Here is a 27,655-nt window from a genome sequence, read left to right as displayed (position 1 = left end):
TTGTCCATTTCCAGTTAACTATGGAGAGATTACCAAACCGCGAGAGTGCGCGATGATAACATTTGTGATATCATTTTTAACGTAATCGTTCCTTTTGTTATTTATGCGACGCGCAATGTCGTAGCCAGCGAGGGTGTCCAAAGGGTCCGGACCCCCAAATTTTCAAATTTTTCAATTACTGTTTTAGTAAACGATTATTAATATTTACATAATTCAGCATTACTGACATGTACTGCTGAAAGATCGTTCTCAATAAATAAACGGGTCAAGAACTTTTTAAGGAACAAAATGGGGCCTTACTCTCTGTCCACTACGGGGAAATATGAGTTTTGTGGAGTCCCCCCTTTCCAAATTTTTTCATGGCTACGTTCTTGGCGACGCATCAAAGACAGTCATCTCACTGACTAAGGTTAGTCACTAGGGCCATTAAACAGTATATGCTAATAATGCGTTATGTCCCGCCAATGATGGTTGCTATTTCTGGCCATTGGATGGCAATGAGAACAATGTTCCAGTGAGACTTCTGCGTTCTCTTTTCTCTGTTACGTACGATGTAATTTATTAGTTTTTGAAATAACGCTCCGTGGAACTTAACATATTTTACAGCTAGCTTCTAAAATTCACCTTAGCTGACAACATGTAATCACAATAGAGCTAGGTGGTTTTGGAAACTTTAACATGATTGAGGTACAGAGAGTGTTTTCGCCGTCAACATGTGTAAAGTCGCGACGGTCGAAGTACAAAGAAGTAATTATCGCACTGACATGTACAGTCAACCTCTCGACTGTCGTAGTGAACGCCCCTATTGTGAACATTGAACAGAAGTTATATTATACATTTATAAGGTAAACCACAACAAAAATATGAATAAAGGTCAAATCAGATAAAGAAATCAATTTTTGTAAAAAAAATGTTTGTAACAAAAAATAAATCCAATTATAAAATCTTCGTCTTGTACAACGCAATAAAGTCGGCGGTTTGCTTTCAGTTAGCAAAAACAATCCAACCCCAACCGTGACACTGAGATTAGTACTAAAACTAATAAATAGAATTCGCTAGTGTCGAGCTAAAACCACTAAATGATTGGTTCTAGGTCTGGCGGTAGTATCGCGCTGTGCACTGTCTCGTGAGACTTCCACGTTACTTAGATTCTTGCATATTTTCAACCGAACCTGTCGAAGCCCATTTTGTAAACAAGTCAATAGCTACTTCGTTCTTAATTAATAGCTCACAGTCAAAATTAATCGTAACATTATTAGCTATATTAAAAACGTTTAATATATTAATAAAATATGTTCATAGAGATAAACGTATTCTTTTAATGGCGGAACTTAATTTAACAGTAGTTATTTCTACTGCGCTGTCACAACGTTCTGGTATGATTTGTTTATTTTAACATGGATTTTAATTATGTGTTAGGCTATTTATTCACCTGAAGAAGACATTAGATTGCACATCTGGAAACGTAGTGTTACTGATTGTATTGTATCACTGCACGATACAAATATTCGGAAAAATCCTGTTTCCTTTACAATCAAAGTCAAAAACCAACTTCAAACAAAGAATTATTTCTACTGTTTACAGTATTCCTTTAAATCCTCGTATGGAATAAAAAAGTAATTTTAACAACGAAACACAATTCTGGATCAATTAAAAGTAAGATAAACTAGAAATAGCTATGTGTGTACAAGATTTGAAAAAATAGATTATAAGATTTAAGCACAATTTTATTAAACGATCATACAGAGAGAGGTTACATATCTCTAATTTCTCCCCTGGGTTAGATTCCACGTAAATTATCAGTATGTAATCGCGCGGTGACAATTTATTCACCCTCAGCGTGCCGTATATTGCAGTTCCTATGTTAATCTCTCCACTTGCTCGGGCTCTAACCACATGATACGGGCGGCACATTATAGGGATCATATAACACCGCGTTCATTATTAATTATGTATGAAAACGTTTAGGATTATCGGTGATTGATTCGAAATTGTTTCATCGCCTTTCCTCATGTTACAGTATTTGTATCACATTATGAAATACATTACGATATAGTATCAAACGAATACTGTGCACAAACATTCCTAGTTACGCAATTGTCAATTTGGCATTGCCAGTTGTCTTTTACAGTGTCAACGTTAATTGTAAAATAGAAAGATATGTTCTATGTTATCGAAATGGCAACCATTCTAAAACCAAAAGGTTAAATTTTAGGAAAACTGATAAAATGGTAAAAAATAAAGAATCATTATATCACACATCTATTCGCCTTCTGTGTACTTTATTTATATATCTTTGTTCAGAATTTAATTTTCTTTAATTTTCTTCTTAACACTTATTTTTATTAAACATTTTGATCCGTTTCTTAGTGAAATAATTGTGGTAAAAAGTGAAGAATCATAAAAGGCACAAACCAAGGAATAATTTTACCTTGTTGTTTTTATTGTTATAAAGAGGTACGTTAAGAAAACGTCCATTTACTGTTTAAGAAAACACAAATAAATAATGCTGATATAAAACATGATGAGCATAATGCGCGTCATTTAGAGTCGATATTCACGAAGATGTGCAGAAAATGTGGGAGCACATTCTACATGTAAAAATTATTAAATATAAAAGGAGTGTTGTACTGTTATGAATAAACATTAATTTAATCAAATATCTACTCGCTTTCTGTGTACTTTATTTAAACAGTTTTGTTCAAAATAAAATATTCTACAAGTTGTATTAACAATTTTTACCTGTTTCAAAGTGAAACAACAAAGTTATCTATAATATAAAAATGAAACTGTTCGTGTGTAACAGCATCACTCACAAACGGCTGGACGGATTCGCCTAATTTTTTTTTAATTTGTTCGTCTTGATCTGTAGAAGGTTATAGGATACTTTTTATCCCTTTCCCGATTCAGGATTCCGCCCCACTGGTTACAGAAATACCCGTAAGAAATGCATTGCAGCAAACATATGTTATTAAGTGAAAGAGTCTTTTCAAATTTTTAATCAGCTGTTCTTTGTAAACATATATAATGCGACAAAAAATATATTTATATAATAAATTTCTTTACACTTATAGTTTTAAAGCATAGAGTAAGCTTAAGAGAAACGACAAATTTTTGTTTAAACTGTTTCTGCAATCATAATATATAAAAATGAATGTTTGTGTGTTTGTCCTTTATAGACTCAGAAACTATTGGACCGATCACTATGAAAATTTGTATTTTTCTATGTAGAAGGTTTATACGCAATGCCCATTGATGTAACTAACCACCAGGCTGTACTGCAAGATATAAAAGTTATCAAAGCGCCTGCACATTTATAAACTGCAATTACAACACAGTAGTTACGTATATTAAAATATCCAAAACACTATTTGAAGGCAAAGAAATATACGGGCAAAGCTTAAGAGACGCGTGCGAAGCCGCGGGAAACAGCTAGTTGTTACCTAAAGATGAAAAAAATGTTTATGTCGTTCCAATGTTTTGAATTTGACTCTGGTTTTCTCAAAAACTACTTAACTTACAATTCTGGAACCTGTTTTATTCAATTTATCAGTCCAAAAACAATAATTAACGATTAATTCGCCCTTTAATCTATTTTACCAAAAGTGCTGAAAGTGGGACACACAGAATAAAACACTCTGAAACCGAATTGTGTTCGATACATATACGACTTTTCTATTTTTTTTTTTTCCAATAAAAAAACCTAAAATTATCACAGGAAAGTTTGAAACGGCTCTGCACTGTATAGTGCGTTGTAATTGTTCAGAGGTTAGGCAAGCAAGCGTGATGGGTGCTCGTGCTTGTAAAGTACAAAGGTACAGTAACTTCTGCTTGTCAGATCCTTTGAGAGGTAAAGTCGCCTTGAATGTTTGACAACTCAACCCGAGAGTAAATTGTAAATGCTCTCACTCAGTCTGTAAGATCTTGCTTAACATTAGCTAAAGCGGTTTGTATTGATATTTGTAGACTAGTTCTTTGTTAGAAGTTTGCTTTTGACAACGGAAGGATTGTGAAGGAAACAGGATTTTTCCGGACATTTTCCATCGTTCAGTGATACAATACGTAAGTTACACTACGTTTCGAGATCTGCAACATGATGATCTCTTCTTCAGGTGAATAACTAATCTAACGCATAATTACAAACTAGGCTAAAATAAACAAATCATACCAGAGCGTTGTGGCACGCCTAAGTCAGGAATCACAACCACCGTGTTGTGTGTCAACTTCACTAACTCTAAAACATGTAATTAACAAAAAACTACACACAACACTAATTATTAAAACTGAACTACAGAATTAGTTGTTTTACGTCCATCGCCCAGTATCAACAACGTAAGTTGTGTGTTGTTATATTTGAAAATTAAAATGTTGTCACATGTTGCCCAGCAATAGAGCGCTCGTCAGTTTAATCGATATGTTGCCACCAAAGCCCACATTAACCCAGTCCCAGTCCGCCGCTCTGATACCTTGGTTCAATCGATGGACAAGCGTGACGTTGCGCCAAAGACCTCTAAATTAAACTGCCTGCCTCTGCCTCGCATTTGGAGCACGAACTCTAGCCTCCGCTCCACTCCGAACAACCCTTCAGCTTTTACAGCCTCGTTTCCTTCCTTCACTTGTAACAAGTTTCCTTGTCTTTACCAAGTGGCTTTGCTAGAGCTAGAGGTGTTTGTCACGCAAATGTTCGGGTATGTCAAATCAGAGTGTTTACCCTGATTTGACATAACTACATGACTTGGTGATAAGTGACATATCGAAGTGACATATTATATTAGTTACTGTAGTTGGAAAATCAAACGTTTCGGCCAATTTTGTTGTAATAAATATTTCAGTTAATATTAAATTGTTGTAGGGGCTTCCTCAAACAGTTCTATTGGTGTTTTTCAATTAGGTTAAAGTTCGTCTGATTAAGAAAAAAAAGTAATACCAGTGTTACAGTCAAAATTATACCCTTTATGTTCACTAAAGTTTTCGTGCAAATATATGTACGATGGTAATCAATAGACGGGATGTTAAATAAATATTTTAAGAAATTTCGATTTTAGTATATAGATTTTAGATGGTAGTGCCTAATATGACACTTAAAAACCCCTTTCACACCTCCAAGGTTCGTGATCCTTTGAACATAAAATTCTGGACACAAATCTGAGACTTTTACTATTACTATCATCGATCGTCTAACAACAATTTTTTAGCACGATAACATGATTGAGTTCACGATTTTAAAGGTGTTAAAACAACATTTTAATATGTTATTTCAAGTCTAAAGTCTTTGCTCAATGAACAATGGCAAGAATCAGAATCAGAAATAATTTATTTCGTTAATAACATAAAGTTACATGAAATAAGTCATAGATAAAATAGTAGATAAATATAATAACAATTAAATAAAATCAACAATCAAATAGTCAACATAGGTTATTTCACATGTTTGTGCAATCTGACAGGAATTCTTGAACAGAATATGGGCATTTTTCAAGCAAATTAGTTTTAACGTTTTTTAGAAAAATTTGTGAGCTGGTTATGTTTTTCAGGTGCCGAGGCAGCGCGTTATAGAGCCGTAGAGCTGAATAGTGCATGCCCCTTTCAAAAATTGTCAATCTATGGATCGGGTAGACCATATTACCCCTGTGACGGGTATCATACTGATGATTAAAAGTGTTCTCTGCAAAAAGATGTGAGTTATTTTTGAAGAAAGTCAAAACTTCAAGTATATAGATACTTGGAAGAGTGAGGAGATTCAGTTGCTGAAAAAAGGCTTACAGTGAGCACGATTACCTGCTGCAGACATAATGCGAACAATTCTTTTTTGGAATCTAAATACCCTTAAAATTTCACTAGAAGATCCCCAGAATCCAATAACGTATTTCAGTCTACTGTATACATAAGCATAGTAAATTTGAACGATAGTTTCTTTACCAACTGCAGGCATTAAAACTCGAACAGCAAAGGTAATTGAAGACAGCTTTGAGCATAGCGCATCTATATGTTTAGACCAGTTGAGCTTGTAATCAATGACAACACCAAGAAGAGAGGCAGACTCTGATGGGTTGATACCATTTACGCTGAAACCCGCTACATCACGAAAAGTTGGTGAGAAAACCATGATTTTAGTTTTTTCTTCATTCAATAGGAGACCATTTGACTCAAACCACTTATTCAAGCTGACATACGACTGATTCATAATAATTTCGAGGCTGTGAATATCACGACAAGAAGATAGAGCAGTTGTGTCATCCGCATAGCAAACAATGTCTGATTTCATATTGGAAGGAAGATCGTTTATATATATATATATAGAAAATAAAAAAGGACCAAGTACGGAGCCTTGAGGTACTCCTGAGCTGGTCCTCAACCAACCTCTTTGAAGTTGTCCTTTATTTGTTACAGAAACTGTCTGCTTTCTCTCAGAGAGATATGAGGAAAGGAGTGAGAGAGCTGCACCGTTCAAGCCATATCTTTCAAGTTTACCCAAAAGAACAGAATGGTTGACACAGTCGAAAGCCTTGGACAGATCACAGTATATCGCACCGACACACTGCGACCCATCCAAGGCTCCCAACACGGCACCAATGACATCATTGACAGCGCTAGAAGTTGAAAACCCTTTTCTGAAACCAAACTGAGATGCAGTCAAGAGAGTATTAGAGTCAAAGTAACATTGAAGTCTTGCCAGAATGATCATCTCAAACACCTTAGCAAAAGAAGAGAGCAGACTAATTGGCCTGTAATTAGAAATCTCGGTTTTTTGGCCTTTTTTATGGATTGGACGTATGACAGACAGCTTTAGATTTTCTGGAAAAATTCCCTCAGAAAAAGATCGGTTAATTATGTGTACCAGAGGAAAAGCTATAAGATATGCGCACTTCTTAAGAACTTCAGATGTAACCCCATCCCACCCACTCGACTTCGAGTTTCCCAGCTTTGAAATCGAGCTTAGAACCTCAGCCATAGTGGTTGGTTCAAACAAAAAAAGAGAAGGTTTATCTAATTGTTGAAGACCTGGGACATTTGCAACATACTCAAGAGCCGAATCAAAAGAAGCCAGCTGTGATAGTTGATTACCAACTGAAACAAAATATTCGTTAAACTTTCTTTAAGATAAACATCTCACGGAGATTATATTTGTGGGGGGGAGGTAGTGAATATTGTATTGTTTTAAAATTGTATTTCGGCTTGTTATTGGATATAGTACAAAGTTTGGACAAATGAAAGGTTTTGGACTATATATTCACCATTTTCTAATGATCAGAATGTAACTGGTGCGGACTATAAGAGAAATCGTAATTTTTCACGTTATGTGTGTACAGATTGTTTGATAACCCATGCCACTAAAGTTTGGAGAGAGTTGAACAATTTTATTTATATTATTATAATATTTTTTCCTCAAATTATTCTTGTACAGCCTACTTGATATTTATCTTTGTTTTATAGGTTATCTGCTTAGGCTAAGCAACAATTCGAAATATACCTGAGTCTGAATAACGGAAATTATGAAGGCAACATATTAATTTTAATTTTATTTTATATGGCATTATCAATCCTTATCCCCACTAAAAATATTTGAATATAAGTGAAAGTCTTGTTCGATCTAACTGCCTCAGTAGTGGCCTTGAACTGGTATTGATTGGCCTGGTCGACTACGCTAGCGATGAACCATCGATATATCGAAGAGAATGTAAGAAGAACCATTCGTCTTCGTTTCGTGTAATAAATAAGCTAGTCGACAGGATCGTGTTTGACGGTACAAAGTTACGAGACAGCGCCGTGATGACGTCACCCGCTGCGCGCTGTAGTCTGTTTACAACCATTCCGTCTAGTGTAAACTTGAGTTTCTTTATTGCTGTAAACTACGAAATTCCTGTTGCCCACAGATAGAAGCCACAGTTTACTGTGAGGTTATTCACAGCTAACACCGATTCGCATACATTATTGTCTATAACACTTTGTTACCCACAAACAATAAAAAATCTAATGACTAAATATGAACCATTTTGAAATGAGGTTTAGAAGTTTGAAATTGCCCGTAAGTAAACTTTTACGTAAGTGAATTGTATATTTTTGGTATTAAGTAGACTATAATTACGTGACATGCTTGAAATATGGTTGTGTAAAACTTAAAAGCTGTTTTTACGGATCTCGTTTTGTAATATAATTTTTTTTTGTTATTAGAAGAGTATTTTGAAATTCCTTTAACATGTGTTTGACATGAGAACAGCCACCACTCCTATCCCATCATTATTCATTATCATTACCCCATTATAAACTGCGGTGACCCTGCTTATTTACCCTTGTTGCTAATATGCAAATGTTTTTAAAATTAATAATATTCAATTCTTTAAAACAGGTAAATATTAAAATTACACGGTTTTTTCCTTTGAATATATTTATTCCATATTCACGTATGTATGTGGTATATAATAGTGTATTATTTTGTATTATATTTTATATTAATTTTTTTTATGTATATCCAGTCCGTTATTTCATCAGGCGTGAGCAACTCGAGTCTGGGCACAGGCATCATAGCCCATGCAGGCTCATTTCCCGAGGACAATGTTTTATACATGATGTTATTTTTATGATGTTTATTTTATGATGAATTATTTCTTATGATATTTATTCTTTGTTCTCATTTCAAACTCCATTCGGTAATGTAATAAAAATGTTTTAGAAGTTAATTGTACAGTTTGGATTGTAATATTGTACATATATTTGGGAAATAAATCAATTCATTCATTCATTCTTTAAAACATAAATTTATTATTTTAAATTAAATTCATGAACTTCTCATGGGACGACACGAGAAGAAACCAAAGAACACTCACTCTGGCTTTGGTACAGAACAAAATTAATTAGATACTTTGATTAAGTAGGAATACAAAGATAAAATATTTTATTTTGTTATTAGAAAGGTTTCCATAGTCTACTGCAGTAAATATATGACAACATGATTTTTACTTTAATAAATGTAATATTTTATTATTTTTAAGTGTTATTTTTTAATGACAAATGAATTAATCCTCGATTTTAAGGCTAGCTCCTACTATAAATTCACAATAGATTGGTTATAAAATGAAAAATAGTGTTACCAATACATCAATATCGAATAAGTAATAAAATTGGCAGAAACTTTTATTAAATTCGCTGCGCTCCTGCAGTGAGTGATCTGTCTCACTTTGTCCACTGAAAGAGCAAAACTCTGAAAAGATCGAAAGTGGTTTATCTCAGAGGATTAATAAAAACTTTGGCTTGCGTTTCGAGCGAAGTCCCAGCATTAGTTTTGAACTTAGCCAGTTTCATCTTAAAAGTGTTGTGCTACTTGGTAGAGATCATGTTCACGAAACAATCTAAGATCAAAATTAAAGTAAAAGTTAATGGTTTTAATTCGTGTTCCGGATTTTTTCGACAGAGTACAACATGACTCAACTCGATGTTCTGCCACAATGAGAATTATAGAGGATGCTAATTTCAAACCTCATTGGAAACCGAGTTTTAAAAAAGAAACCCATTTTAAATTCTTTGTTTGAAGTTTATTTTTGACGATGGAAGGATTGCGAAGGAAACAGGATTTTTCCGGACATTTGCCATCGTTCAGTGAAACAAAAAAAATCAGTAACACTGCATTTCGAGATCTGCAATCTGATCTCTTCTTCAGGTAAATTACTAACCTAATACATAATTACAATTTAAGTCAAAATAAACAAAATCATACCAAAGCGTTGTGATACGCCTAAGTCAGGAATCACAATCACCATGTTGTGTGTCAACTTCACTAACTCTAAAACATGCACTTAATAAAAAACTATATACAAAACTAATCATTAAACTGAACTACAGAATACAGGTCACAATACGTCTGCATTCGTCTACCAACCACCAACGACATTTTAAATCTTTACATTTATTACTGCTTGATCCAGGTAAAAAACAATTTTAAAGGCATGACACTAAATAAGCACATTCATATTCACAATTCTCGAGGTGCTAACCTGATCAGCAAACCCTTCACAAGACTTTTTAAAATTCAATCTTCATATGTGGCCGTTGGAATAATTCTATTCAATAAATTGCCTTTGATGCTTAGAGTGTTACATTAAGCAAGTTCAAAACAATTATTTATAAGTGGCTGGTAGAAAGGCCATTTCATATCTTATCATAGTTTTATTCACCTGACATCAGTGGGATAGTTTTTTAGTGTATTGTTCTTCTAAAATAGTACACTTTTGTCTCACTAACATCATTATAATATACTTTTGCATATAGACCATTGCGTCTTTTATCGATTATTTACATTGTTTTGATATTATTTTGCTGTTAATATAAGAATTCTGACGTGATCTATTGCATGTAATGTCTAATGATCAATACAAATCTTATCTTATCACTCCACTGTCTGTCATCAGGGTATAATGTTATATATGTAGGTTAAACAGTATAATTTGTCAGTTGAATAAAATGAACGAACCCTCTAGTAATAAATTACTGGTTGTTAATTGTATACATTTATAAGATGAAAAACTGTTTCAAAAGATATTCTTTGCATTGAACACGAAAAAAATTAAAATACCGAGCACGTAAATCAGCTGATTATTATGGAGTGTTGCAAAAATTGAAATGCGCCAATGCAGTGCTCAGCTGTGGGGGAAGAGACAGAGAGGAAGCGACTGCTGCAACTCTTAACATGCTAATCAGCTGTTTATACTTGAACTGTGTCGCCAACTTGGTACGAGTGACAGCAATTTACAACCGAGACAGCTAGACAGAGAGACACGCATGCCGGGGCGACGCTTCGTTAAAACTTTGATCTGCTAACTACCTCGGCAGCTAAGAGGTTTTATGTAACTCTAGCCCGGAATGGTTTACTTAAGGTTGGGCTCGGGCGTTTATTTATTAGCATACGAAAATGGAATGCTAATTCTGAGATTCGAACCCTGGTTCTCCGAGTGATAGGCTGAGACTCTAACCATTCAGCTACGAGGTAAGTATTGAAGGAACAATGAGATAAGTATTGCACTCGATCAGAGGATTTTCATTATTTCTAGCCTACTGTATATGTTGGTGACGACAAAAGGGCACGAATACTAATAAAAAATGACACTGGAAGCTTCCAAATCAAGATGCAGATGGAGGAAACAAGTAGAGTGTCTTATTTCAAGTCACGTTTTCCTTTGAAATTTCAGAACTTAATTTAAGACGTCATTAATTTTTATTTCAATGTATATACAGAATTTGTTACGTTATTATAAAAAACTAAAGATTGGCCATACATGGACGGTCTTAATTTACAATAGCTGCAATAAATTTATTTGTCATACGATTTCAACATTTAAAGTGTCACTCGATTTGTCGATAAATGCTTTACAAACGTTTTGGATTATTTTTTTAATTAGGACTATTTTAGTTACAATATTTTTAATAGTCGCCATTTTGAAATTTAATCCGCAATTTTGGCCACAGTCTTTTTGTTAGATCTTGTCCACATAAAGAGTTTGCTCATTTTTGTTAAAGTATGTTGATGACTTTAAAAAACGTTATTTTAAAAAGAAGAAATACTGACAGGCATATGGAAAGCGGAAAGAGATATACAATTAATTGTATGTATGTTTTAGCTCTTCTTGTTCCATAGAACGATTTCCTAAGGTTTCTAGTGAGAGTTTTGGAACATCCTGGTTATATATAATTCCACCCATTAAATAGAATTAGTTGGCTACATGTTTCATGGACAAAGATCACTTGAGAACTGTATAGTCTGACCAGTGCTGTAGTATTGGTAGTGGTCGTAAATATACTGGCCCAGCAGTGAAGTATTGGTAGTGGTTGTAAATATACTAGCCCAGCAGAGGAGTATTGGCAGAAAATGAAAATATACTAATAGTATCAAATTACTAAAAACTGTATTAACTAGTCACTAAATATTTACTTGCTCCTAAGACCGTGATAATATATTGGCATGGATAGCATAATTATATTTATTTGTTCATAACAATACAGCCATTTATTAAAGACCACTAAAGCACAATAATTGTTAGGCGTAATAGTCTGTACGATCCAGCAAACACAAATTCTAAACTGCGCTGTCAATTTCCGATGTGATTTCCAAGAAGAACTCGGGAATGTAATGAATCTAATAATTGTTTATAAAGTGCATGTGATGGAGAGTGCTTGAAGCGGCACGACTAAGCTGGGCTCTACTGGGATCTGGGCTGTAGTGCTTGGGCTCAATCCCGGATTATAGGCTCAGGCGTCCCCGGGGTGGGGCACAAACAACAAATTACAAGTTTACATTGATTCTCATTCGCCGCAGATATGTGTCGTGTGTACCTCTGCGCGCCAAGGAAATAAAATCAATTTAATTTTGTTTAAAACCCGAGTTTAAATTAGATCAAAAAATTAGAATAATAGTCCTGCTCAGTTAGAGAAATATGTAGATTTTGTGATAGTAAAGTATTATAAATTTATTCTCGAAAATAGTTCGAGATACAACAAAATCGTGTATAACAAAAAGTTTAGGAAATGTTATAAGCATTCCAGAACACTTTTTATATTTCCTAGAGCTTCAGAAATAACGGAGTAGTGAATATTTTAAAAGTTCAAACGGTCACCGTATTGGCAAACGCAATATCGCAACATCGCCTCAAATGTCATTGATCCATTCTGGTGCGGGCTGCTCTAACGTAAATTACGAGTATTTTAAATTCGCTTTTTGTAAGTTAAAATAAATGCCCTTTCATTGTCAACATTGTTGATGTCACATGAAATTACTTTGCCCACATAAAATGTTGGCTTCATCAAACTTGTTGTTTACTGAACGAGCGATCCATTACTGTCGTGGAAAGTTTAGGCGGGGAGAGATAACCTCAAAATAAAGTGAGCTTCCCGCCACCGCGCACGCCGCAAGGTAGGCGCAACTTTACAACAATACAGAGCTTCCAGTTTACATGTTGGATTACTGTAAACAAGCGTGTGGCGTCGTTCGCTTGGTGACGGATGGGTGGATAATTCAGTTATTTGACTATAAGCTTTTTTTGTTCAGATTCCTACAACAATGTTAACCGAATACTTATTAATAATTTTAATGCGTGAAACGTGCCTCAAATTTACGCCTGGATCCCGTAAAAAACTCCCATATACAAAGTTTGATACTAAGAAAAATTTAAAATTTATATTATCGTTGCTATTTTGAGAGAGCCATATTCCTATTTATTTATTTTTTTTTTTAATTCACAGGACAAGTAATAAGTGAAATAGATAAAAATTCATGTTGGAATTTTATAGCTCAAAATTAGTCACAAATGTTATAAGTAAAATTTTAGTCATAGGCTGTAGCAACTATTATTTTGTTAATAGCAAGTATTTAAAAATATATTTTTCTTAGTTAAATAAACGGAAAGAAACTCTTCCAAACATAATAATAATAAAGGTCAATATCAAGTAAAATAAATGAAGTAATTTCCAACGTAAGAAGGGCATTTAGTTACAAAGCTCCTATCACTCTTAGCACCTGTTACCAGTTTTCAAGTTAGCTGTAATGTAACTTCAGATCTCTGTAACAGGTCATAAAGTAACCTGTTACGAGGATGTAAATGGAATAATGTAACGTATTACATAATAAGTAACTGTATTTTATATCAATCCTTACTGTACTACTTGCCAATACAACGTAGTGTGCTGTCTCTGGTACCTAATATTTATTCATTCCTGTCATGGTAATTATTTTACGTTTAGTATGTCAAAATAGTACTGACGACCATAATATATTTATGGTTTTTGGTCTTGAAGTAAAAATAGCTATATGTGTTAAATTTATACTATCCAAGCCTGTTTATAACACATAAATTAGCTTTAAAATTTATTTTGTTGTAAACAGGCTTGGGTAGTATAATAAATTAATGAATTAGGATTTCAATTCAAGTTATCTATAACCAAATTCATTCACCTTAACAATAATTGATAAAAATAAAATAATACAAGATTGTTTTAGAGTGATCAAAGGGCGAAGAATGAGATATAAATATAAAAACATATTCCAAGACAAATGTTTAGTTGGAAAAACAATTGTTATAAATATTGTAAAATTATTTACGATAAAATGTAAAAGTATACTCATCTACATTTTATTTCTTAGCTATAACAATATTTACCAACTCTAACACTCTTTACAATCCTCTCGTCCTAGAAAATAAATTATGTGTCTCCAGCCTATTTAGAGTTATTATGCGATTCGCCCGACAACGATTGCAGCCTCGGGAGTATTATAAAGACTACAAGTTTCGATAATATGGGTACAAAATGTGTCCAGTGACTATAATGTATCTCCTACAGCATAGTGGCCGAGTTATGGCGTCAGGTTGTGGTTTGATGGCCCTACGGTCGAGAGCGTGTTGTGGAGATAACAGCCATTAGGTTAACGAGCATGTCAAGTGTTCCAGTCCTGGTCCTAGCAGCTGGCTCCGGCTGGACACACTTGTCAATACGAGCCTTGTGCACATGATTCAGTGTCAATGTCGTAAGAGGGATTGTGAGAGAAAATACATTACGAGATGTGGTATTCCGCAAGGTTCCTCATTGTTCAACAATATTTCTTTATCTTTTTATGTAATTTTTCTTTGTTAAAATTAGTTCTTGGCGACGAATGATTTGAAAGGACAACAAAAAAGTTCAGATATCTGTCATTATTAAATGACACTAAAGTAACTGAAACACAACGTTTCGAGAATTGGGATCTACTAACTTATTCAGAGGACTAAAAGTGTGTGGACATGTAGAAAGGCCAACACAACAACACACAGCTCCGAACACAACAAAGAATTTAATATATCTTAAACCTATTACCATGTGGAATAAACATTATACACCACAAAAATGTATTAATAAATTTTATTTATTTATTTCCATGCATATTGCATGGTTCACGTAAACTGAGATAATTCTATTAAAACTTGAATAATTTTGAGTTAAGAATGCACATAACAGATAAATTTAGACTCAAAATTAAAAGTAGATGCCAAAATATACTGTACGAGTTGAAAATGTAAATATTTGTCAATAACGTTTTTTAATCAGTCCTAATTTTCTTAAATCTTTTGATTTGTACACTCATGAACTGGTCCCAAAATTCCATGCCTCATGAGATGAGGAGTACTTGAATTTTCCAATGCACAATGATGGTAGCTTCAGATTGAAGTGTGTGGTCTGGATTCCGAAAATGGTTCTCGATATAAATGCATATTTTAAAATGTATACATTATTATTGAAAAGAGCATATTTTTTTTTAACGAACCTTAATTTGTATCAAGCTTAGTTCTCTATTAAACTAGGAACGTATGACAAGTATCATGCTGACTTAGTTAAAGATTGTGCTGACTTGAAGCTAAAAAGCACTCAGTTTTCTACATTCTGTAAAAGTACTGACCAAAAAATTGTGATTTCGTACAAGATTAAAAGGTAAGTAAAGTTCGGAGCTGAAACAGGACTTTGAGTAGAGAATGATGTTACGACACTAGCGCTCCCTCCGGGATGTCCGGGAAACCACCGGAAAATTGGCTTCATTTCTTGAATTCTCCCCCAACTTGACATCATTTTTACGGTTGTGGTATATCTGATTTCATCATATACATACAATTTCACAGTGGCAAATATTATTCGATGCGAGTGATAGATGGTTTATAGAAATTTAACTTAGGTAATGTTGTTTACCGTCAAGAAAACAATGTAAATTCCGAAAATACTATAAATAAAACTACCTCAAAAGAATGAATTACGCGGTGATAGTAAATTATACTGTGTATTGTTAAAAAGTAATAGACAACTAGCTACATGATGTATTGTTAAAAAGTGACAGTCAACTATCTACTTTGTGTATTGTTAAACATTGATACTATTTTTCCATCGTAATGCTTAACACATTTTTCGAGAATTGAAATCCACCCTCTTCTTCAGGTTTCAAAAACATTAACAAATCGTTCTTAATGTTTTCCTTATACTTCCCAATCATCCATTGTCAACAACAAACTGTAAACAACGAAGTAATATTCAACTAACTATACCGTGTTAGTTGAATGAATATTATCGTTTTTAAACAATGATATTCAGCTACCTATGTAATAATATATAGATAAATCAAATGATGCTTTATTTGATAAAATATATTAGATAAGATCTCTCTTGGCCTCCAACCGTGATAATACTCGTGATTGTTTCATATTTTGGCCAGATTTGTTCAACTATTTAACAACAATACACCACTAACCTTATGGAATATTGAAGGTCTTTTTAATTTCGCTTTTTGAAAAAATACAATCGAAACTTTGAGCTGAATATGGGATTCATAATATCATTCTATATAATTTTTTACAGCCTTGAGAGAAGAAGTTTGGGAAAAAATATAAAGTTTAACAAATTACAAAAAAAAATAGAAAACTGCTACGCTCAAGTAAGGAGATTTAATTTGTTTCTTTTAAACATTAGAAATAGTAATTATTTTGGATTTGGCAAATATTTTAATATTATCACGATCATTTGCTAATTGGTATATACATCTTAAAAATGGGTACTATTCAAAAAATTCCATTCTTAATTTTTTTTTTTATTTCATAATAACATTTATCAAAATTACGTAGTTAATTTCCATAAAACTGTGTATAGTTTTATAGCAACAGATTGAAGTTTTACATTCTTAATATAATATCTAATCAGCTGGGCTTAAGGTTTCGAAAAAAGTGAAAACACAGGTGGAAGACCTGAAGGCCATATGGTTGGTGGTCTGCGCTGTCAGGCAGAAATCCGGGTGCGAGCCGACCTGGGTCCGACCTGGCTACGTCCGGAGTCCCCTGACATACGGCGCTGGAAACTGCGGTAGATCTCGTTCGGATCAAATCTACTAGAGCTACAGACTGAGTAGCACGAGAACGACAGTCGGGAGGCAGTTGAAGTTCTTCGGTTATTGTCAGTGTTGTTAATCATAACAGTCGTTTATATAAAAAAAATTATTTCGGAGGAGCCGAGGAGGGCTGACATACTGGGTGGTATAGGAGGTATAAATATCCTCTAAAATAGGGGCTCCACAAATTTTGTCTGGGAAATTTGTTGACCTTAAATGTGTTCTAGCTTAAAACAAAGTTCTGGGTGCAATTTTAACGTGTCTTTTAAAATTTCGGGGAAGCTTGAGCCCCTGAAGCTTCCGATATACGCCCATGAATTATAACGAGTTAATTACTATGTTCAACTCAACTCTACTATAGTAGATACAACTAAAATGTGATACGACACTAAAACAATGGGTTTTCAATCGTTGTCTGTGTATATTATTTGACACACATTGTAAAGACATGGCCTACTTTGAAAAATATTTAAGCTGTTTACTGACAAGAACATAAAAGATGCATCGGAAGATTTCAAATAGATACAGGTGTCATTAACACTCCATTATACAAATCCGGGAAACATGAGATTAAATCAATTTTATAATGATATGAAGTTGTATTTTCATTTTCTGCAATTAATTTTAAATTTATGTATTATAATAACATTTTCGCTGATTAAAAAAAACCATCGTATGAATAGTGAGTTTGCTGTGCTAATCATTTTTGAATAGTTTGTAAGTAAGATTAATTAATTTTTTTATATATGTATTGATAAAGAGCCTTAGGCCTAGCAATTGTATTAGACCGAAGCTATTAAATATGTTTTATTTCAGCATCAAGAGAAAAAAAATGTATATAAATCGTTAAAAAAAAAAAAAAAAAAAACTGAACAAAGGAAAATGAAAAATAATTGGCAGTGGTGCATGATGTATAGTTCTGTAGAAGCAAAGCGTGCGGCTTTCAACTAAATACGTTAGTTATGGTTTAATTTATATCATGGGTAAAGGGGAAAAAACTTATGAGAAACAAAACCGTTGTTTTTTTGGTCAAATGGTGTAATGAATTCATTACGGTAGGTATGTTAAAAGTGATTGACTATTTGAAAGTAATTCATCAAAACATGCATTGCTTCATCTGTTGACAAAATCTATGGCTAGAAATTAAATTTGTTAGACTACACTGTATAGTCTAACAAATCTGTTTTTTCTACAAAAATATTTGGAGAAGTTCAAGAAAGGATTAAAAGGTGAGAAAAATTAAAAAAGTTTCTAAGAATATTTAATAATTCTGGACAATAACTATACGATATTTACGGCAAATAATCCAGTTAATGTTCACCAAAGCCTAAATTTGTATACGTTTAAATGTTAGACAATGAATAATTATATGGTGCTTGATCAGTAGTGTTAGGCAGATTGCTAAGGTAAAGTTACTATCTAATTTTTATTTTAGATTGCACCAGTGACGAATAAACCATAATAATGCGTTGGAAATAATATTTAAACTATGTTCTAAGAAACACCTTGATGAACAAAGCAGTGAATGTTTTGCACATAAGGATATCGAAACTAGTTGTCTCCCTTAACAATTTTACTGTAGTTAAAGGAAAGGCAAAAAGATGGCACACTCTTCCACTCATATTAAAAGCATAATAAAAGCGACGGAAGTAGATGCATTTGAACTAAAGTGACTATTCTGGCCGCAATCACTTTTCAGCCGTACGTAAGTTATATATTTTCTTTATCGGGTCAAAAAAGAAAACTATCTTTATAGCACTTGTAAAATCTTAGACAGAAAGTACATTCAAAGAGCCAAAAGTAGATGCTTTTTAATCAAAGTTGGTTTTTATTGGAACATATTTTCTTGATAGGGTCACGATTCTCAACTAAAACTCAACTATGGCACTTGAAACACCTTAGATAGAAAATTAATCGAAACAGACGGAGTTGACATTTGAAATCGGTTTTTGTTGGTACATATTTTCTTGATAAGGGCACGAGTCAAACTCAACTATGGCACTTGAAATACCTTAGATATAAAATTAAACTAAACAGACGGAGTTGACACTTTTTCCGAATTAGGTTTTTGAGACTTATATTTATATAAGTATTCATACAAAAAAACCTAAAATAGAACCATTCAACTTTTTTTACGTTTTGAATCTCTCAACCATGGATACTGAAATAATATGTACCTGATATGTTTACTTATGTCGAAAAACTGCAGGTCTTATTATATTACATCATAAATGCTTTCACTAATAAAGCTATGGCGCTCTATTTTGAAAATTTCATGTGAAACCACGGGTAACTACTAGTTTGTTAAAAAAATAATAACTGGACTGTTCTGCTTACTTACAATATGCCACTAGATGAATCCACTTGGCTTATTACTGGTAAGGTTCCAATCGCCTGAAACAATAAATTGCTTTTAAAACCTTGGTCTTCCACCATCAGCACGTCACAGGATTGCATAACGTAGAAAACTTGTGGTAGAAAACTTCAATTTGGAAGTCAAGGATATTAAACAATACTCTGTATATTAAATCTATTCTATGTTTAGGAATGAAGCCATTAGGAACTAAAGTTGCTAGGAGAATTTAATAACTATGATTTTAAACATCAATTTTAAATACACATCTTCAATCATGGAAGCAAAAAATTATGATCAGTGATTTTTTTAACATTTCGAGGTTACAACGAACGAATTGTAGGTGTGAGACATTACTTACGTATTCAAAAATATCTAATCTAAAAATCTGACGCTGACTACACTTGATTTTGTAGTAAATGTGTCTATATGTCGATCGATACAAAGAATTCGTTTTGAGCTGTTTGGTTGCCGACTTTTTTTATATTTTCAGGCGGACATGATTCCAGATTTCAGGATTTAGGTCTGAAACAGCGTTGGATTTCAGACGCTGAACTAAGCGGTGGGTGATGTGGACATTCCTATTACGTTACCAATCACGATCACACTTCCTAGCAAAGTTCCCATGAACAAGTAATTGGCCAAAACACTGATGGTATATTAGGGAGTTACCATGACTAATTTAATCCGAAAACATTTGTATTTTATTAATTTCTTTATTTTTCGTTCATTCATTTTTGTTTTATGAGCAATTTTGTAACTGTCCTTGAGTTTTAAATTTTACTCACTATAAAGCTTACGTTTAAATAGTCTACGAATAAAATAATTGTACGTGTTCCCAAAATGTTGTTTTTTACACACAGGCACATATATTTCCAAGAACCAGAAAAGGTATCTTGATCATTTGTTAACTTTTTTCCTTACACATTACTAAATTATTTAAATTGGTGGTATTTTAAATTCATTTTTTAATTTGAATTTTTATATACAAAATATTGGTTCCGGTTTGGAACCATAAAAAGTGACATAATTATCTAAAATTTATAAAAACGTTTCCGGAGTTAGCTTAAAATATTTTCCAATTTTAAATGTACCCAAGAGTGTATATTTTAAATATAAAAAACCCGGGCCCTATCTATATTATTGCATGAGGTATATGATGTACCTTACAGCTAAGAAAGATAGGACCGGCTTAATCCTCTTGCGTTCCTTATTTAATAATAAACCGACGGCTGATGCACTCTGGGAAGTTACCCGTGTACTTTCTCCAGATGATGGGCTGTTCCCAGAGTTGTGGGAGCTGTTTATACGGCTGAGCTGACAATGGCTGAATAATCCCGTGGGAAGTGGCAGTTTACTACTGCAGTAACAGTGGATATCTCTGCTGAAGTGAGATCATCATCAGTTGTGGCATATGAGCTTGCTGATCCGCACGATACATCTCATTGCTGATAAACTACTAGTCGAAGCACAGACTCAGAGTTCATCAGCTGCCCAATTAGGAAACTTAATTAATCCTCCTCACACGTCAAATGTTTACACATTGGGCAGATAGGCGTGAGTAGGATTTTGCTCGGCTTCTATCCCAGTTTACAAGTTGAAGCAACACGCTGTTGTGTCATTGAAAACAATTTCAGGTTTCTGTCAAAACTTTATTATTAATGGCAAAAATCTGGATCTACTTTCATATACACCGCTTTAAATATATCACTATCACGTAGAATATATCGGTATGACATTTTTATTATTGGATAAATATTACATTACCTATATAACGATATAAAACAACGTTTATCAATTTCTCATAATAGTAGGTTTTTCAATTTTGAGAAAGAATTTTCAGGCGATCATTATGTGTAGAAAACTTAGTAGATCCATCCACCGTGCTTAGAGATCGTGTCTAAAACATAGCAGCTGATTCAATTGTGCACCTGATGAGACAATGAGAATAACTCTTCACCCAGATTACACTAAATTTTGTAGGCCTGGGTGCCTCTGATGTCAAAACGATGTAGAGTTGTCGTTTTGGGCTTATTTTATTGGATCTCTTTACAAAAACATGACTGCATATTCCATTCTCTGCACTAAGAGGGCTGGAGCTAAACTGATCATTGAAAAATATTCTGAAGTGGTTAAAGTAAACATTTACTTTATTCTTTACTGACTAATATTTATTTATTTATTAATCCGGTTTACACTACGTGGAAACATTCCTTTCACAATTAATTACACCCTTAAAAAATATTTACATTACAAAAACGTAGATGACGGCCATGACACCGGCCTGGAATCATAAGAACTAAAACTATCGTTCTGTTATTTATTCGCTATGGATAATTATCCTAGATAACAGAATTTCGAACATTTGTCACCGCTATATTTTACAAGAATAAGTAACATATATTCCGATGTCCGTTTCGAACATTGGAATCTATCATCTTTTTTAGATTAAAAAATCCCTGATACGGTAGATAAGGTTACGGAAGCAGAAATCATTATATCGCAATTTGTATCGAGAATCGATATTTTACACCTGAAGAAGAGGAATTCTAATCCTCGAAACGTAGACAAGTGTCCGAAATTCTGTTACACTTCCAAGTCATCCATTACCTATAAAAACATTTTAACACAGAATATACCAGTCTTTTAGACTAATCGGTTAGTATTTGCTTAAAGTTTGTTACTGACGATGGAAGGTTTGAAAGGACAACAGGATTTCGGACATTTGACATCGTTGCCCAATGGGTACGTTTAATTTCTTCCCCTCTCTTTTTCATTTTTTTTTTTAGTGACAGTCGAACTTTTAAGTACATGTACTAATTGTCTTTTCACCTGAGGAAGAGAATAGATTTCAATCCTCGAAACGCTGTGTTATAAACTTTGCAACATCCAAGGATGTCAAATGTACAAAATTCTATTAAACGTTTAAGTTCAAATCCTACTTTTATTGACACAGTATGATACTGGAAGATAAAATTACATAGTTGCAAATGACATATTTAAAATCACCCAGTAATCCCCAAGTAAATTTAAAAACTACTAGTACAATACGGAATGGCAAGGAGTCTGCCATTTGAAATGTAACGGTTGGATTTCAAAAAGCCGCAACTATCGTGACTAATTACCGGAGTTGCTGAAGAGAGTTGCCTTGTTTGCGTCCTAGTGAAGGGTAAAGCCGTCTCCATAGGGAGAGTAGTCCAGGATGTTTGTTCCCGTTGTTATGGCAACCGAGCTACTACCCTCCTGATACTATAGGACAGTAGTAACAGCGCCAGCGTATGATAACATGTTCCTCAAGTTCCAAATATTATTGAAAACAAAACATATATTATAAGCTATCCCATCCTACGATGAGGCCAAATAAAAAGAAATGGCTCATATACACGCTAGAAGTAGCCTACGCCACACCACGTGTCGGTGAGGTTGCAAGTAAAATTTCAATATAATTTGGTTCGATATAATTGTTTAAATAATAAAAATGTGTACAACCAATACAGTATGAAACGATGTATGTGTTGGGATAGTTAGGCTACATGTTTTAATATTTCACAGTTTGAATTTCTTATGGGCGTATTACGTTTGTTTACAAATGTATTTACTCTGCTGTCCTCCTCCGTAGACTAGTGGATACAGTCACGGCTCTCTAACTGAGAGATCACAGGTTCAAATCCCGGGGAGGTCCAATCATGATAAGAATAACAGCCACAATGACAAAAAACAAGCCAGCATAGCCAAGAGCTGAGGCTTAAAAGAGAATTTTTAAAAATACTCTGGTATTGTCTCGTTGTCATCATGGTTACCCATAAGACCAATGTAAATATAAACAATAACGCTCAGCTATATCCCATTGAGTGACATGCACCATATTCGATATCAGTACTCTTCAAATAGAAATGGAACTTCGTGCACAATGTCAAGTCTATAGCTCAATTCTTTTTCGAGATAAAGCACCAACAAAAAAACAGACATAAATGAAACTTTCAGCACTTCCAATGATAGGCTTCGCTAAAGCTCAGCCAATAACTGCTTGCAATAAAGACATGAAAGGCATCGAACAGCTTAGTAATGCCGTAAACCACACAAATGCATAGGAAGAAGTGGTGATTTGAACCCCTTCCAAGTGCTCTGCTGCAAACTCCGCAACACTTTGGCGTAGTCAACTCTCGGCAAACGCCGCCGCGCCACACACCTAGCAACTTTGCTTTTATCTGCTTGTAGTTACTGTGTATCTGTGTTCTGTAATATTCGCAACAACGTCTGGAAAATGTTTCAACTTAATGTTACTATTACGTACAAAGTTAAGGTAATAATAATTACTCATAAAACACCTCAGCAGTATGTTTGTTACATTGTTGTTTGTTTTATCGTAACTACTGTCAGAAAAAGAGATATCAAATAAAAAAGAGGAATGCTCCTGTATTATCAATATATATTTTTCTAAAGAATGGTAGAGGTATAAATAACCATCTTATATTGTTGTTGAATAGTACTTAAAAGAATTTTCGTTCAGAGTTAGTGTCACCTGTCTCTTCATCAATAATTATCACTTGTTCTGATCCCATGTTTCTTAGAATTCAAAAGTTCCGAATCATAATTTAACCGTCTTTTAATATGAAGAACAGGTCCGTAAGCAGGTATCGAATATACGCAGTAGAGTTCATGCATTTTTTTGTTGTTTTACTGTAATGCGTAACGTAATCAATTCATTTTAAAGATATGACAAAAACTCATGAAACACTGATTTGTTTTTCTTGAGAAGTGTATAGATTTAAATGTTTAAAAGATTAAGTATAAAAGGTTTTAAATTTTTTTAATAACTACTAAAAATATCGATAAAACTCAAAGGCATTTGGAAGTGTATTAATCGTTTGTTTAATATGAAATGTGTCTCATAAAGTTACGGCTAAGAATTAGATCGTAATAGTGATCGTAACTTAAAATTGTTTTTATAGCGGCCAATACAGCCAGATCTTAATCAGGATAGTTCGCATCTCGTTGGAGTACTAGTAGAACGTAACCTATACTGGACACCAGTAGCGTATATAGAAAATAATTACAGAGGGGCTCACTTTCTGGGTGGTTTAGGAGGTACAAAATACCCTCGAAAATAGCGGGTTAGGGTCTTACCCGGGAAATTGTCAAGCTTTAAGACCTTATGAATGTGTTATAGCTTAAAACAAACTAATGGGTGCAATTTTAATGTTAGGTTTTGAAAATTTCGGAGGGGGGGCTTGAGCCCCCCAAGCTCCCGTTATATACGCCCGTGTTATATACAGCAAACCGATTTATCAATAACATCTGGGCAAACCAATGGATTACCAGGAATGTCCATTTGGCTATCACTAATGGCAAAGATCGATATATTGAACTAGAGGGGAAATTCTAACATGAGGTATGGATTTTGGGATTAAGGTTTTGTCCCGTTAAGTTGACTTAATTTATATTTTCAGTAAATAACAATACAATAAACAGCATGTAACACTTTCGTCCTATTTTAAGTGAAACGAATGTAGTATGATAAACCCTACTGTTCGTCACTTCACGCGAATGGCCCTTCACTATTTAATCGTACCTCCGAATCAGCTTTGCCTCTCGCAGAACACAATTGTGAACAATAACCACTCACTCCACAATGGGAGATAATTTAGAGCAATAATTCTAGTGTTGAGAAATAAAAACATTCGGTAACGTAACTGCAGAATATCTCAGGTTAGTATTAGATGCACAGTTATTTTATGCAACCGGATATGGTAGCTTTAGGAATTTCCATTACCATTTCTAACATTCACTATGTTCGTTTAGGTCGATGGTAATACAAACAAGAGACCGTTTTTGCTCTGAAAAAATAAATTTTTATTTAGTTGAAAATATGAACAATGTAAAAAGAAGAAAAAGTAGAAGACTTTTAGACGAAGTTGATTTTCTGAACCAATGAGTTCTTCCATACTAATAAACATTATTAGTTTTTTATTAAGTGCATGTTTTAGAGTTAGTGAAGTTGACATACAAAATGGTGGTTGTGATTCCTGACTTAGCGTGTCACAACGCTCTGGTATGATTAGTTTATTTTAGCCTAGTTTGTAATTATGTTTTAGGTTATTTTTTACCTGAAGAAGAGATTAGATTGCAGATCTCGAAACGTAGTGTTACCATTTCTGTTTCACTGAACGATGGCAAATGTCCGGAAAAAATCCTGTTTCCTTCTTCAATAAACATGTCGTAGTAGTATTATTGACTGTGTATGATACATTCTTAACAGTATAATTAATTCCTAAACGTTAGCCATTCCTAGTTACATTCACGGTCGTATAATTACTTTTATTGCATCCAAACGAGAATGAACAGCTGTGTAATTCGCGTAGATGTTACCGTTAGTGTTGATGACCGCACAATCATTAATAAACTGTTGGCACAAAAAGTATTTCTAAGTATCGGCGACTTTTTATCTTATTGAGCCAAAGAACAGGTCACTGATTGATGACATCACTTCCTGTCCAGCTGTTGACATGCAAGCGGTCTATCAGCTGATCCGCCGTGCCGGCACAGCTGCTTAATAATTAATCAATCACAACATAACCTCAATCTCACCGTCCGCGCCCGCCCGAACCGACACGGCACCAATAGGGCTGTAAAAAGCGTTGAATTATGATTTCCTTCCTTTTCTCGGGCAATTAGAGAACTATTAATAGCTCGCCACCTGTGGATATAAAAAGGATTTACGAATGAAAAAGTTGCAATCTTTATAATACTTATTTATATTCTACAACTATTACAGTGCTAAATTGTATTGTATTAATCAGCAGTATAAATAGAACAATGGCGGTTACAGCCAATACAACAGACAAAGTGTACAGTTTGCACAAAGTGCAGCCACCAATTCCGAATTAATTAAGGTTTATTATTACACCAAAGCTGTGCACACTATGTAATTAATTAAAGCAATGGTACTTCGAAATTATTGGCCGAGCGTTAGCGAATACCCCTTGTAAAGCTGAAAGGCTGAAAGTATGTAATTATGTCTTTATATATTTCTGTCACCACAATATCCCGAAAATGAAAAAAAACTTACATACATTGAATTTTGCATGGACGTTTATTTCTATATGGGAAACACTGAGTTCGATGATGGTGCATGTCACTCCATGACACTTTGTTGAACGTCAGTAAATATTTTACGTCGGTATTAGGGGTACCCATGCTAGCAAAGAGAAAATAGCAGAATAAATACTTTTTTTAAACAAGCTGAGAACAACGATATGAGCTTTTAACATGTGACAAATTAATACGTGTAGCTCATTTATACAGTAAAAAAACACCGGAATGTCAATGTTAAAACTCGGTGACAAGATTTGATTTCAGCGCACTCTAGCGTTGTAGTGCCCTCTCTACCTCACCGGAACTTTTATTTATTTATACACTGCAATGAAACCTAACTCAATGACATAAAATATGTACTGTATGTGCCATATAACAAAGTATCGCAAACATTATCTTTAGACTTTACATTTTTCATGAAACCTTATTTCTGCTTAAGCTATAATGAGTTGTATGATGATGCATGACCACCATGGAATTTGTCTGAGCGTTAATGAATCATATCACCCAGTAGGGTGACGCGATTTCTCTTTTGTCTGCCGGGGTATGTAAAAATATTTTCCTGCGTGATGTAAGTCTTGTGTTGACAAATTTAAACACGACATATCCAGATTGAAATGAGCTATAGACTTGAAATTATGCATGCAATCGCAGTGAAGCCAGTTACGTAACACCTTATATTACAACAATGTATTAAATTTGGATTATAGGCTAAATTCTGATACGACTGTTAGGCAGTCCTTCCTCCAAAAACTTTTTGGACTTCTGCAATTATGATTTACTAACGTGATATACTATGTCACATGAAGCAATTTGGTAAACATATTGTTCACCTTCCTGTGTGTCAAAATGATTGATCAAGGCTTGGAAATGTAAGCGTTAACCTACAATAAGTAGCAAGTTTTACGAATGCATTTTTACTCTGACGTGAACTGTTGAAACCGGAAAATGTGTTTCATGTAACGAGTGGGTATTTACTACTACATAAAGATAGCAGCATCTCATAATTTTTGCGTATTTACGGACAGAGACTTACTATTTGAAACGTTCTGTATCTAAACCAAACACAGTGCGACATTTTTGTTTGCACGAATACCGATTTCATGGTAAAAAAATTGCACCACAATATCAACTGAAGAAATTAGTACGTATGAGCATGTACACTTCAGAGTAATAATCCTTCACTATTTAGTAGGGAGGCAAAATATTGAGTCTTTCCGCTCTAATGGTACTGATCATTGTGTAAACAGTATATTAAATCAAGCAAATCGTTATCTATGCTTTGTATGGCTGTAAAGGACTACGGTAGAATCTATAAAAACCGGATA

The 27,655-nt window shown here is 34.0% G+C and overlaps 1 protein-coding gene across 5 annotated transcripts in view; it reads right to left on the bottom strand.

The window, feature by feature from the left end:
• Positions 1-27,655, bottom strand: part of LOC124362122 — a 173,555-nt gene that overhangs the window by 52,034 nt on the left and 93,866 nt on the right. For 3 of the 5 annotated variants that reach the window (XM_046816331.1, XM_046816336.1, XM_046816333.1), the window contains one exon: positions 19,221-19,273. The gene's annotated coding sequence lies outside the window, so the exon portion shown is untranslated. Of the gene's footprint in view, positions 1-19,216; positions 19,274-27,655 lie in introns of all 5 variants that reach the window. The other 2 variants (XM_046816332.1, XM_046816335.1) reach the window with 1 other exon arrangement.

Source organism: Homalodisca vitripennis, chromosome 5 (genome assembly GCF_021130785.1).
Source record: "Homalodisca vitripennis isolate AUS2020 chromosome 5, UT_GWSS_2.1, whole genome shotgun sequence".
NCBI classification, from domain to species: Eukaryota; Metazoa; Arthropoda; class Insecta; order Hemiptera; family Cicadellidae; genus Homalodisca; species Homalodisca vitripennis.
This window is presented reverse-complemented; position numbering and strand designations above follow the sequence as displayed.